The sequence below is a fragment of the Centroberyx gerrardi genome, chromosome 5, assembly GCF_048128805.1.
Source record: "Centroberyx gerrardi isolate f3 chromosome 5, fCenGer3.hap1.cur.20231027, whole genome shotgun sequence".
NCBI lineage: Eukaryota > Metazoa > Chordata > Actinopteri > Beryciformes > Berycidae > Centroberyx > Centroberyx gerrardi.
In genome coordinates this window covers 25,397,085-25,411,078 of record NC_136001.1, presented here as the reverse complement: position 1 = coordinate 25,411,078, position 13,994 = coordinate 25,397,085, and the positions used below count along the sequence as shown (strand labels likewise).

The following is a 13,994-nucleotide window of genomic DNA, read 5'->3' as shown; positions in this document are numbered from 1 at the left end:
GTGTGATAACCCATACTGTCCTGGACCACCACAGAATAAGCGGATTACAGTATAGGCTGTCTCTGAGATTGACAACAAGCTACACTGCACAACATGCATAAGGACTGATGGTCAACTACAGGATGTGTTGCCCCTGTGACCTAGTGGTGGCCAGGAGGGTGTGTGTCAGGATAAATCCCTGTAGTTAGGAAACATGAGACACACATCAGGAGCTTGTGTTAAGCTTGACCGCAGGATTTATTCTGTATAATTATTATGCACACAAGAACATTTCTTTTATATCATATCAAACTCTTGACTATGACTTTAAACTTATGAAATTGACCTTGACTAATGACTTTGACTCCAGAGATGTGTAACTCAGATGCTCTATGACACAGTACAAAACCAAATAAGGTATAACTTGTCACTCTTTACATTACTATACAATAACCCGTACTCATATACTCAGGAGAATACATTCAATATCAGTATAAACATTGTATCAAAAATGAATGTCTATATTTCTTCTGTTTCATAGTTTGAAATATCCCTTTAACACAAAATATCAAAATAATACACAACGTGCTTAAACAGTATGAACTCTCCTGTTCAATTCGGTCCTTGAAAGTATGTATTTAGTCCTTTCATTTTAGTTATAACACTATCAATATTCCTCAACCACTTTCTTTGGTTAGTTCAACTTTACATTCAATATAACATAATACACTAAAACAAGAATACAAAAAGTGCAATAATCCTGTTAGTTCTTTCAATTTCCTTTACACTCAACAAGTTCAACTTAGCTTAATGCTTCCATCAATAGAAAACACACGAAAACACCACGGAATGCTCCTCCTCAGCAACAGAGTGAAGACGTCACGAAACGCTCCCAACACGCTCACCCCCCAGACACGGTAAAGGCGCCATGTTTTCACCATCGTGCCTCCTCGCTCGACACCGCCACCGCGCCACAAATACACCATCCATTAAGCCCTAGAATGACTCCACAAACCCTCAGCAATTCCCTCACCACACATCAGAAATCACAACTCATGTGAATGGCTTTTGAGCAACCGAATTGTGTTGACTGTAAACTCACTCTATCATAAACGCAATAGGTTCGCTAGCTTAGCACATTAGCATGTAGCTTAATGTTCTCGATTACGCATATGCACAAAACAAATTCTACTATTATTACTCTGACCGAAATTGATACACTCATGACCTAAACAACATGCTTAGCTTTCAAACTAGGTTGTGCTTTTACATTTTGGAGGAATATTAACCCACCTGTAGTTAGGAAACATGAGACACACATCAGGAGCTTGTGTTAAGCTTGACCACAGGATTTATTCTGTGGTAGTGCGTCTCTATGGTTTTGTTTACCTCCCAAGCGCCGCGCGCCCCCTAGTGACCTAATGAATTACGCTCGAGATAGATGACAGAATGTACAATGAAATTATATTACCTTAGCCTAAAACCAAAAAAATTAAGGGGTGTCTATTTTTTTTATCTATTATTTTTAAATAATCTATTTAACATATCCCTAAATTTTCAAAGTCTATTTATCTTCTTATAAATCTTAATCTTTTTTAAATTCACATTTTAATAATGCATATCAAATTTTTAACTTTATACTCCATGAACTGTTTTATCTTTGTCTTTTTAACCCTTTATATACTATGAGCTATAATTACATTTTAACCCTCTACAGATGCTTATGAGATGCTTAAGCTGTAGTTGTACAGAATATTACACTCTGGTGGTTAAGCTGCAGTAGGACTCAGAGGCACTGAAAGAGTACTGAAATATTTTACTCAATACTCACATCAAAGAAAAAGTAGCATTCAGTTACTTGCATGAAAAAGTCATTACGATTTTACACACATAAACCTCTACAGATTACCCATTTTGGGCTAGATCATTAGGTGCCTTCTAGCTCTTTTCAACAGAATTATAGTATTGGTTATAGGTGGTAAAGTCTGTAACTGTTTTACTGTATATGTCTCTCTCTCTATATATATCCTTGTACAAACTACCCAGGTCCAAAACCCAGCAGCATTTGACAGATGGTGACATGCAGGAGGAGACCAATTTCAACATCAACCCAAATAAGTGCAAACTTTTCACAATCTGATATTAATAAGGCACAGTAAAATTGCATAATAAACCAGCTTTTGAAAATGTTTTGAACGGTTGTCAGTCAAATTTTTAGGTTCCAATTTCACAAAAGGATGCCGTTAGCAGCTGTGGACGACTACAGATGTTGTCTCAACTTTCATTTTGGTGCTATGTACTAGGGTTTTCAAAGTTGGTGCAGGCTGTCATGGACACCTATTCAAAGGTAAAATGTTACTTAAAAAATTCCTTTAAAATATACCTGAAAATTTGTGTCACTCTAAAAATCTACTCAAGTACAGTAAGTAGAGTAGGTGTAACATTTATTTTCCACCTCTGGCTGTCCTTCATATTTCAATTGACGGGTAAGACCCCACTGTGCTTTATGTTCCAGACTGATGGTGAAACTATGGTACATTCCAGAGAGAGGACACTGAAATGCTAATGGCCCGTGCGTACTGTTGACACAAGCCTGTGTATCTGGTTAATAGCTCCTCTCCGAGCAGCCCATCGCTCCTGTGACTCATACATTCACCAGGGAGCAGATTCCTGACTTGGTGACTTGCTCTCTCTCTGCCTCAGACCGGTTGGAGATGAACAGGACCGGCCCAGACAGCCCAGGGTGACCTCACAGCCAGCCGTCTCATCTCTCTTTGGTAGTCACACCAGTCATCCTCCTCCTCCTCCTCACTGAAATGGAAGCATACCTCTGGTCCGGGCAGTGGTGTGTCCAGGCCATTTTGGCTGGTGTGGATGAGGTGGGGCACAGACTCAAGTGAGGGTGACACTGAGCGAGGCATTTAGGAAGGATGTAGGCAGGTCCCATTGCTGTGTGGGTGTTGTTGTGTTGAAAGGACGTGTTTTAATCGCTTTTTGGATTCAACTGTTGGAGCCTTGTGTGTTTATAACCTACCTATTGGATAGCAGCGCTCCCAGGTATCTGGAGGTATGAAAGCTCTACAGTGAAGTGATGCAATTTTGAACACAAGGCAGAGGATTAGGGCCACATGAAAAATGTATTTGAGTTCTGAGATTAATAAAGTTAGAATTCTGAGTTTAAAGTCAGAATTCTGAGTTTATAGTCGGAATTCTGAGATTAAAGTCAGAACTCAAATTTTTCTCTTTCCTCTTCTGTACAAGGCCCAGGTTGAAAACAACCAGAATTTTCAGGAATCACTGTCTACTGTATGCATATAAAAAAATGTAGGCTACTAACATTACCTCTTGGTTTTTATCTTCAGGTGCGGCTGCATTTATCTTTGCCATTCAGTTTGGTTAGGTTTTTTTTTTTTCACATTAAAAGATCCCTAATTTGGTCTTCTCTTTGCTCCCCTTGGCATGTTTCTTGGAACAGGTGCGTAGTTTTGGAAAAAAAAACTGCACCAACTTGATGGTCCTGCCTCTAACATGGCCATCAGCCAATCGTATCTCAGGAATCTGAGGTGGAACCTGGGGTAGCCAATCAGATTTCAGGGCTGGGACTGGCCACCCCCTAGACCCGCCCCCGGGATAAACAAGTCTATTGATATGTATGGGAGAGTCTCCTATCTTGGCTGTACTGCGCAGCATCATGTATCTGCAGCTCTGACATGAAATGAAAGCACCAGGCCGCCGGCTTGGCATGTGCTCCAGTTCCGCTCAGCAGGTGGTGGGACTGGGCTTCACTGCCTGCTCATATTGAGTTAGTCCTATCATACTTTCCAGGGTATCTGCAGAGATATTAATTAATCTTTCACCATGTGCTGGCACTGGCTGGTGCTCGGCATGCAGTCATTTGCCTTCTCACACACACACACACACACACACACACACACACACAAACACACACACAGACAGGAACTGACCTCCCATCCTGTACATTTACATTAAATTTGATTGCTGCCAATTTTAGAACACACATTATTTTCAGCTGCAGTAAATCTGTTGTGTCTATCAACAACTTGAAGCCACTGATTAAAAAGTTCCTGACTTTGTCTACAAGTAACATCATGCATGTGAAAAACAGACAATTTAGCACAAACCAAGTCTTTTTCTCCTTGTATACTCAATAGGGCAGCGAGTATGTCTGGGGGGAGGGGAAGATTGTATGTCAGAGAAGGTCTTAGAAATGTCCTTCCAAAATGTATCTAATTTTGGGCATGTCCAAAACATGTGAATCAAATCAGCTGGAGATTGTTGGCATCTGTTACAGGCATCGTCGGTACCAGGGTATATCAGGGCCAGTTTTGCCTTGGTCAGGTGAACTCGGTGAAGAATTTTAAATTGGATTAATCCATGTCGTGCACAAGGTGATGAGCAGTGTACCTGTTCCAGGATTGCTTCCCATTGGTCATTAGAAAACTCTAATCCCAGGTCCTGCTCCCACAGTGTTTTTAACTTCACTATACTTTGAGGGTTAAACAGTAGTTCTTTTGTGATAAAGTACCGTAGGCATAGTGTGATTTGCAGGCTGTCGGCTGGTCGCAGCAACTCCAGTACCGGTCGAGTCGAGTTCCAGTATTCAGTATAGGGGTTGCATACGTACTGAAACTCGAGAACCCGAATGAACGGCAATGTACTACTACTTCCTCATTGAGCGAGCCGCTCATTCGGGTTCTCGAGTTTCAGTACGTACGTAACCCGTACACTGAATCCTAAAGCGACTCGACATGGAAGTAGTATACGCTCGAGATGCTGCTTGTCTCGGACAGCTTGCAGATAGTGATTTGAAAGTGAAACTACAAAACCCAAATGAACGGCTCACTACTACTTGGCCAAAGAGCGGGTTTGAAAGTGCCTTTGTTTGTTAAGGTGCAATCATTCAATCGTTTAATGAGCTTTGATGGAAACTCGAAGTAGGAGGAACCAGTACGTACCACTACAGACTCGGTATGTTTCGAGCTCGAGAATGATTCGTTGAAAAAGATTTGTTTGTTCTTTTTTGACCTGCACTAGCTCTCAGGTGCTATGGGGTGTAGAGCCTGGAATGGGACACAGAGAGAACATGCTTACCGTCTTGGACTTCAAAACTGCTTTTTATTTGCTGTCTAATTTATTTCCTAAACGATGAACTGGGTTAAAACAGAATGCGGTAACGTGACAACGGGTAAAACACTGACTCAATTAAACGGAAGATCACAGATGGCTCTTCTATGTTACCTTCATGTCTGCTTCATATCCTTTAGACGGACACACAGAAACATTGAGAAGCACCAACGACAGAAACGGGAAGACCTGTGGGATGTCAGTTTTGATAAGCGAGGAAGAGCAAATCTCTCCTCTTCTGTAGTCCAGTCCTGCTGTTTCCAAGGGTCATAAAAAGAGAGTGTGTGTAAAATGTTGTGTAATTGTGCATCAGTGTGTGTTTGGATGTGTGCGTATGTGTGTGTTCATGTGTGCTGTCGGTCTAGTCTGTGCTGTGGTCATCCAGCTGAGAGATGATGGTGATCAGGTTCTGGAGGCCGAAGATGCCCTCGTAGACCACGCTGTCCTCCCCGTAGGGTCGGCAGTTGGTGTGGGCAAAGTCTATCATCCTCACATCCACAACGTAGCTGCGAGGGTCTGAGTGGCCCGGGCGACGGCTGCCCACCCCCGGGCTGCTGCTGCAGCTAGATGTGGACGGGCCATGGGCACCTGCTACTTCATCCTCCTCCTGCTTGTCCTCCTGCTCCTCCCCCATGTCCTCTGTCTCCTCCTCCTCCTCCTCCTCCTCTTCTCCCCTGTCCTCTGTCTCCTCTTCGTTCTCCTCTTCTTCTTCGGAGAGGCCATCCTCAGCGTGCCGGCGCGTGTGCGTTCGGTGGGGCTCTTCGTCGTAGATGATGAGCAGGGAGCTGGAGTAAAAGCGGTAGGAGTCACAGGCTTCCAGGGCGGCTTGCATTTCCCTGAGCCTGCGCAGCACCGGGGAGAGCAGCTCGCGGCGCAGACGCTGGCCGTTGTGGAAGAACTGGAACAGGGCCTCCTTGAAGCCCGGCAGGGTCAGCTTGCAGCCGTGGTACTTGTTCATGAACATCAGCTGGCCCGAGTCAGACTGGTACACCTGGAGAGGGATGAAGAAACATGGAGAGGTTAGAAATATGTTTGTGATATATTTTTAAGTAGAGCACAGCTGATTTTCTAAAATGGGGATTCTTGCAGTGACTACAACTACATCCACCCAGAAGTTTGCAAAAATTTATATGCTACCACTGTGTGTAGAGCAGCGTAACAGGCAGTCAAACAGAAGCCTGTTTGATACAGAGCCATTGTTTTGATCTGAGTAGCTCACGGTCAAACAGAGTGTACAGTGGTCAGCAGGGATAAAGTCTGAGAACAGGTAAAGACCAAAAACTGTATACATACATAATATGATAGCATTCTAACCAGCATTCACATATTTTCATCTCAAAAAGTTACCGGCCAGTATAGCCGACCCTTACTGATTTATCCGTCAAAGACAAATTTCACAGGCATTTGGCATTTGGCAGGTATTAATTTCAGACCCTGGCTGCAAGGTAGAGCCCTATACGCCTTAAATAGGTTCCGACACATTTTAAGGTCAGTCAGGTAAACAGCCCCACAGAGCCCTGTGTTGGCTCGGAGCCTACCTGCATGCCACAGAGGCGGACTCCTATAGAGGCAGACGTGCTCTGCTGGCAGATGCGGATGTGCATGGCCTTCTTCTCCTCCGAGGCGTCGTCTCCATGCTGCCAGGTGCCCATCTTTAGGTCCAACACGCACGGCACTGTGTGGTGCCACGTCAGGTTCTCTAGCCGGATGAATTCTGGGAAACCAAGTCAAGGAGAACAGAGTGGAAGAAGCAGGGGCTTCACATGCACTGATATCAGCTTACAACTCCGCTCAGCTGGATTCCAAGCTCCCTCCCCAGAAACTTCACTGATATTGACTTATATTGATTGCATTCTGTATGCTACCTTTGTGCTATTGTCATTACAATATGTTCAGTGGAGTCATAGTAATATCAAGTAACTGATGTGAGCGCTTTAGAAATCAGACTCCACAGGTAAAGAAATTGATACTTAGAAGTCGTATGAGACAAGCCTCTCAGCTATCGGGCCACTGATAACCATATAAAGCTCTCCACATGTAAATATGCAGCTCTCCAGTCAGTGAAAGGATACTGTACTAGTTGTGGTGCTTGGCGTTCTCCTTCATCCTCTGCAGGTGCTGCTGGTGACACTTGAGGCTCCAGGGGTTGTGTTTATGCTGTGGGACAGCGTTGCTCTGGCTGCGCTCCAGCCGGGAGTAGAGCACCTCGGCTGACTGCATCCACTCCAGCTCCACATCCTCCTGGAGCTTATGACCACTGGACATCAGAGGGAGAGAGAGACTCATCAGTTCACACTACAGCACAGCATTACTGGACTAACAACAGTTACCATGGACACTGAGCAAACCTGCACGACAAAGTGGTGCCTTTTACAGGTCGGTTGTGTATACTGTTTGGTTAATTGTCACTCTGTGCATGAATGTGTGTTTGTGTGTTTGGTCAAAGTGTCATCTGAGTAGTAGAGTGGAAAAAAGAGGGCAATGATCAAACGTCACACACTAAATAAAGAGGGGCCCAAGGGAAACAAAAGTGTCATTCATTCACCAACATCCATCCATTCAAACATCCACCTCCTCCCATCCTCTGCCTCAGCCACTATCACCCCTCTAGTCCTTTCACCTTTCCTAAGGTCAGGGCTGACTGAATCAAATCTGTGTGTGCGTATGTGTGCATAAGCATGCATTGAAGTTACATACGTGTCATTTGCCCCACAGCGCAGCCGAGGGCATCACAAGGCAAATTCAGGTCAGGCAGTCAGTCAGTCAGTCAGTCAGGTAACGTTTAGTGAGATGATGCGCTTCGTCAAATGGCCTCGCGTCTTTGACTGTGAGATGCAGTGTTTCCCATACAGAGGCACAAAATCAAAAGTTGGTCAGTGTATAGAAATGGATCTAAATCTATCTCTAATGCGCCTGATGTGTGCATCACATCATGTCTGTAATTTGGAGATGTACAGACAGCAGACCAACAGCATTGAACTCAATCCACAGAGTCACATCCCAAGGGAAACTATGGAAGGTCTGGGTTAAATGTATCACAGTTAAGTAACTGTTCTGGAGCGATCAGTGCATCATCTGCCAACCTCAATTTATTCAATATCACTGAGCCTTGATTTGAGTGTGAAAGTGACTCACATTGCTCCAGTCTGTTGATGCATTGACCACACCTCCTACACTAACAGGAGGGCAACGGACCCTGAGTGTATTGTTGTCTCTGGCTATAGATCCAGGAGTTGAACATTTGTCTCCCCATCTCACCTCTTATCTTGTCTTTGCAGGAGTGGTGGCTTCGGCCGTCTTTGCTGTTGTTATCGTTGTCCACAAGCAGGGATGCCATCTTGTTGCCCTTATTGAGCATCTTGCCCTTGGGCTCACAGTCGGTCGAGGGGTCCTTGTTCTCCAGGTCCCCTGCTGGGTCACTGTGGAGGGGGTAAGCGATGAGGCAAACATTCCCCTCCTCATCCTCCTCGAAGCTCACCGACACTACACCTGAGACAGAGAGAGGGAGGGAAACAGAAAGAGGAAATTTAGAAAAAAGATCTGTAAGACATCTGTGTCATGAAAGCAGTGAAGAAAATTGAAAATTGGCCATAGGACAACAGAGGATAATAAAGCTGACAAGATGTGAAGTGCTGAGCATCTCTTACCCCCATCTCTTTCTGCTCTGCAGTACAGTTACACTTACAGAGTAGTTTGTGTCTGCACCCACATCTCTTTAAGACATCTGATAGAAATCCAACAATACCTGGACAAGACTATGACAGACAGAGAGGATGGGACAGAGATACTGAGCTCCCTATAGCAACACACGTGGGCAGAAAGGAAGACGGAGCAAGACAGGGAGAAAAAGAGAGAGGAAGACAGTCCGGGGACAGGGGCAGACCATGTATATTTGAATATCAAATAATTTGTGCATAGTGGTCTTTCTCATTGTGTCAACCCATACACATACATACACATACAACATTGCCGTTATTTATTTGACAAAATTATAAGTCTTTACCTCCACCAAGGAGGTAATGTTTTTCGCCTGCGTCTGTGTCCATCCGTCCATCTGTCTGTCTGTTAGCAGGATATCTCAAAAAGTTGGGCATGGATTTGCACGAAACTTGATATGAAGGTTGATTATGGGCCAAGGAAGAACTGATTAAATTTTCACGTCGATTGGCCAAAAGGGGGCATGGCGGTTGGTGTGAAATTCCACCAAAAGGTGCATAACTGCCTTGGCGGAGGTCTGTGCTCTTCTGAGCACATTTTCTAGTTTTAGCAATGTTTTTCTTGCAATGGTAAAGAAGACTAGTAGCCCAATCAGAATAAACTGGCCCATTCTGAATTAAATTTCCTTCCGTTTGAGAGGGCTGGTAGGCTATAACCTTTTTGTCATGTAAACACTCATTCCAATCACTTTCTTTTGTTGGAATGGGCTGCACTTGTTATAAACATTGGGCTAACCAAACCGGGCTAGTTTTGGCATACGCCGGTGACAATTACAAGTGTACCCAATCATTGCGGGTGCAAAACGAGATGTGTTTCTGACACATCTCGTTTTCTGTCATATGTTCTGATAAATTTATTGCTTCATCAGAAAGAATAACAGAAGCAATAACCATTCAGGAATTCCTAAAACGTTCCTTTTAGAGAAAAACCAAAAGGGAACTCTCCTGGGACGTTCTTGTTAGGTTTGGAGAACGTTCCTATAACTATGCTATGTTCTGGTAACGTTAAAAGAACATCCCAGAACCAAAAATCGACGCTGGTCCATATTTTAAAAACGTAAGCCCATGTTAGATTCTGTAGGCTATTTTGAGCATGTCAGAAACCTTTATTGTAATTACATACTGTGGAGCATGTAAGCGCACACCATGCACTTGCGGGGAATCTTCAGTCGTAATGATTTCATTCAGAATGAAAAAATATGGCTCATATACCGCAGTCTCTCGCATTTGATTGGATGTCTGAGCTCATCAGAGCTGCTGTAACTGCCGGTTTTTGCTCGAGATATCGATCCAGAACATTCATAATGAACTTGTGCTGTGGCAGCTGTAGCAGGGTCTGTTTGGAAGCCAACACTGCGGTCGCTATAGAGCTCCTGTAAAACAACGCTGACACTTGTCTCACCGGCCAAGCTCTACTCAAATATCCTCTTCCTTGTCCACCATGTCTGCCACTTGGCTTTGCGGTTTTGCATTGCAAAGTGTTTGCACCCTCTGCTGGTCAAACTGTGTAATGGGTGGAGAAGGAGAAGGAGGGGCAGAGGCAGGCAGAATACAGTAAGCATCAGACAATAGAGTTGAGACGTGAAGACGTGGGCGTGGCCATTTCTCGGTTCCGGAAGCAAAATACCCATTCATTTTTCGCATACACATGGTCACGTGACTCGCCATTCAGAGATTTGGAACATCTGAATGACCTGAACCGCTATGAAGTGAGCCATTAGCTCAAACGAGTAACAGCTGTGTCGGGAAAACTAGCATAGTTGGAAAATAAGGCTAAGGTACAAGACTGTGTACATCTGGGTGTTAGAGGGTAAAGAAACTATTCATCCCAGAGATAATTGCGCCATTGAAGTCCCCAATTACAGAGCTCCCTCCGTCGTCTTGTCATGTGGGAGAGACAAACTATACGTAGAGCTAGTCATACAAGATAGACCTAACGCCACAACCATGGACTGTAAAGGGTTACAACGTTAAGACAAGAAGAACATGGCCCAATGTTTTGTACCTGGCTGCAACTATTTGTCAGGAGAGCACAACTGCACTTCTTTCTACCGCTTTCCATCGTCTCAGTTGGCAAAGCAGCGGTGGATCCGACTCATTAGGTAAGTTTAATCAACGACTTATCACAACAGGTATCAGAGAACTGCCGGTTAGCTCGCTGGTGCTCTGCACTGCACAGCTGTCATCACTATAGCAACATGACGCTATAAGATTTACATTCGGCAAAAATCATGAATACTAATTCTACAATTCTACTGCTATGTGCTTGATACACCTACCAAATCGGTGTCGCGAGTTGTCCTGTCACCATAGTAACTCTCTCTAAGGATCATGGATACTGTAGTGTTTGGTGCCGTTTTAACACGGAAGCGACAGAAATTTTACACAAACTAGGTTGAAACATTTATAACCGAGGATCATTACAGCAACCTTTACTATCGTTTTCTGATGTCGGAGACTGAAGGGGTTCTCTGTTGTGTAATATGGCAGCTATCACTAAAGTTAGATATCCCAATAAGTCTGGAGGCCGGTCCAAAACTATTCCGGAACCGAACGTTTCAACTCTATGTAGCTCACAGGGTGTACGTCCGATGCACATCGTTATATGCCACGATGTACATCGTCATGATTTTACATTGCGAATTATCGTACTATGATATATCTTCCCATCCCTATCAGCTAGTTGAAATATGTGAGTGTATATTTGTGAACTGTAGGTGCAAGGGTTTCAGGTTTCAGGTGACCTCATGAGCTCTCTCAAGCAGCTCCATCCATCTCTATCTCTTGGCTACTGGACCCGAGCAAGGCAGGATCTTGCCTCGTATCGCATTCACAATGCTGGTAGGAAACGCAGGGACTGGCTGTGCACTGGACAGAGAAACACTAGCTCCCAACTGTCTGCTTACCCGACTTACCTGTCTTGTCAGTCTGGCCTCCTACAAACAGGCCACCCAGGTGGGGAGGTGTGGTTCGTACACAGACCACACAGCCAACAGGGACTCCTGGGACTACAGTGCCCTCCTGTGGCAAGGTCCAGTATAGCACAAGCTGCTCCTGGCAGGCACCTAGAAAAATTGCTTATGTAGGGGGAAGGAGCTCAGTCCCCTAAAATCAGTCCCCTACAGGCTTTACACCTTGCAACAACCCACAGAAAAGTAAAGTGTGTCTGCAAAAATCTATTCCCACCTGAATTCCCAAGGGAGGCACATAGAAAAGCAAAATCATGAATAAGCCTCTGTGTTTTCTTTTCTTTTTTTAAAGATTTTTTTTTTTTGCATTTCTGATTTAGTGGATAGTCGCAGCAGAGAGAGACAGGAAAGAGAGAGGGGATGACATGCAGCAAAGGCCTGAGGCCAGATCCCAACCCCTCACCACTGCAATTAGGACTACCGGTTGAGCCACCAGGACGCCAGGTGTATGTGTTTTCTTACTGTTGACTGACACAAAGCCTTATTTTTTCTCCTTCTTGAGAAGGTCAAAGGTCACCATTGCGAAACTCAGGTGAAACTCACGTAGCAGTGTGTCTGCAAAAATCTATTCCCACCTGAATTCCCAAGGGAGGCATAGAAAAGCAAGAGAGAGAGATGCAAAACAACACACCACGACAACACAACAGCAGGCACAACACAGGCAGTCAGTGTTTGGTTTAGGCTAGTTTGCCTTACCTCTGTATTGGGGGATGAACTTCCTTATGGCAGCAGGCAGGCTCTTGTAGAACTGATGCTCGCGGGGGATGAGGGGCTTGCAGATGGTCTGCTCCCCAAAGCACAGAACGAAGGAGTGGCCCGCCACCTGGTGCACAAAGGGCTCAAGCATCACCCCTTTCTCCATGTAGCACTGCTGGTGCTGCAGCTGGTTCTGTTGCAGTTTATGTTGCTGCTGTTTTTGCTGTTGCTCTGCATCCATGGCTTCCTGGGCCTGAGCCTCCACAGCAGATGTGGCAGACAGACGCAGATCCTGCATGCGTCTCCACTGCAGACTGAAAGCTATGTATCTCGTGACTGGTAAAACTTCCACTAGCCTGACACTCAGCCCACCCCCATCAACCTCAATCCACCAATCAGCAGCGGCAGGAGCAGGTTGTTGGGTGGTAACCATGGATGGGTGCATTCCATTGTACTCGGAACTTGGAGAAAAACGACTTCCAACACGGAAAAGTGCAAAGGCCCGCCCCCATCAACCTCAATCCACCAATCAGCAGCGGCAGGAACAGGTTGTTGGGTGGTAACCATGGATGGGTGCATTCCATTGTACTCGGAACTCGGAGTGACGCCTGGGGGCTGGTCACTACCCGATCTGAGTCACTACCCGATCTGAGTCGCACATGCGCGCTGTCACTGCCCGATCTAAGTCAACCGTAGATGTGAGTCGCGCATGCCCGAGCATAAACGATTTACGGCACAGACCCCCCTTTAAATTTCGGCCATTAGCTCTGTCACTACCACAGATTAATGTGTATCTTCAATTGGAAAGACAAATGTAATCGTCTCGCACTTGAATAGCATTAAGGTTGATGCGGACTCACTAGCCAGCTATAGCTTTTATGTTGCCATGGCCATTTTATATTAATCGCTAATGTTAGTTGGCTAGTTAACTGATGTAGCAAACAAACCCATCATGTTTCACATCACATCAGCCAAAGTGGTGATAAATATAATTCCATAACTGGATACTACTTCGATTCCAATCATATATGTTCACCAAAGCTAGCTAGCTAGCTAGCTTACTTACTTATCAAATGTACATCCTGATCTCGTAATTACGAGATATTTTCATTTGACTGAACTATTATTGACTGTCCCAAATGTACATTTGATGTTTCGGCACGGTGTCAAAACATTATGTATTCGGGTATGAGTCTTGAAAGTAAACGAGAAGTCGATCGTATTTCGCAAGTCAGCAAATCATTGCATATTGTAGATTATAAAGCGAAGTATAGTAGGTTTCATGTGAATAAGCAGATGCTGGAGTCTAGCCAGTAAAACAATCTAGCCAAATTTAAAGAAGATTTTAACATAAGATAAGATAGGTACTTTATTCATCCCCGAAGGGAAATTAGGGCGTTACAGCAACTAATAACTAAGTAAAACGGCGCATGCGCGACTCACATCTACGGTTGATTTAGATCGGGCAGCGACAGCGCACATGCGCGGC

General features: G+C 44.6%; 1 protein-coding gene and 1 pseudogene across 1 annotated transcript in view; one reads left to right on the top strand and one right to left on the bottom strand.

The window, feature by feature from the left end:
• The window catches only part of LOC139907919 (inositol hexakisphosphate kinase 2-like), a 74,600-nt gene that overhangs the window by 53,046 nt on the left and 7,560 nt on the right, over positions 1–13,994 (top strand). The window lies entirely within an intron of this gene.
• Positions 5,164–12,671, bottom strand: LOC139907937 (inositol hexakisphosphate kinase 2-like; annotated as a pseudogene).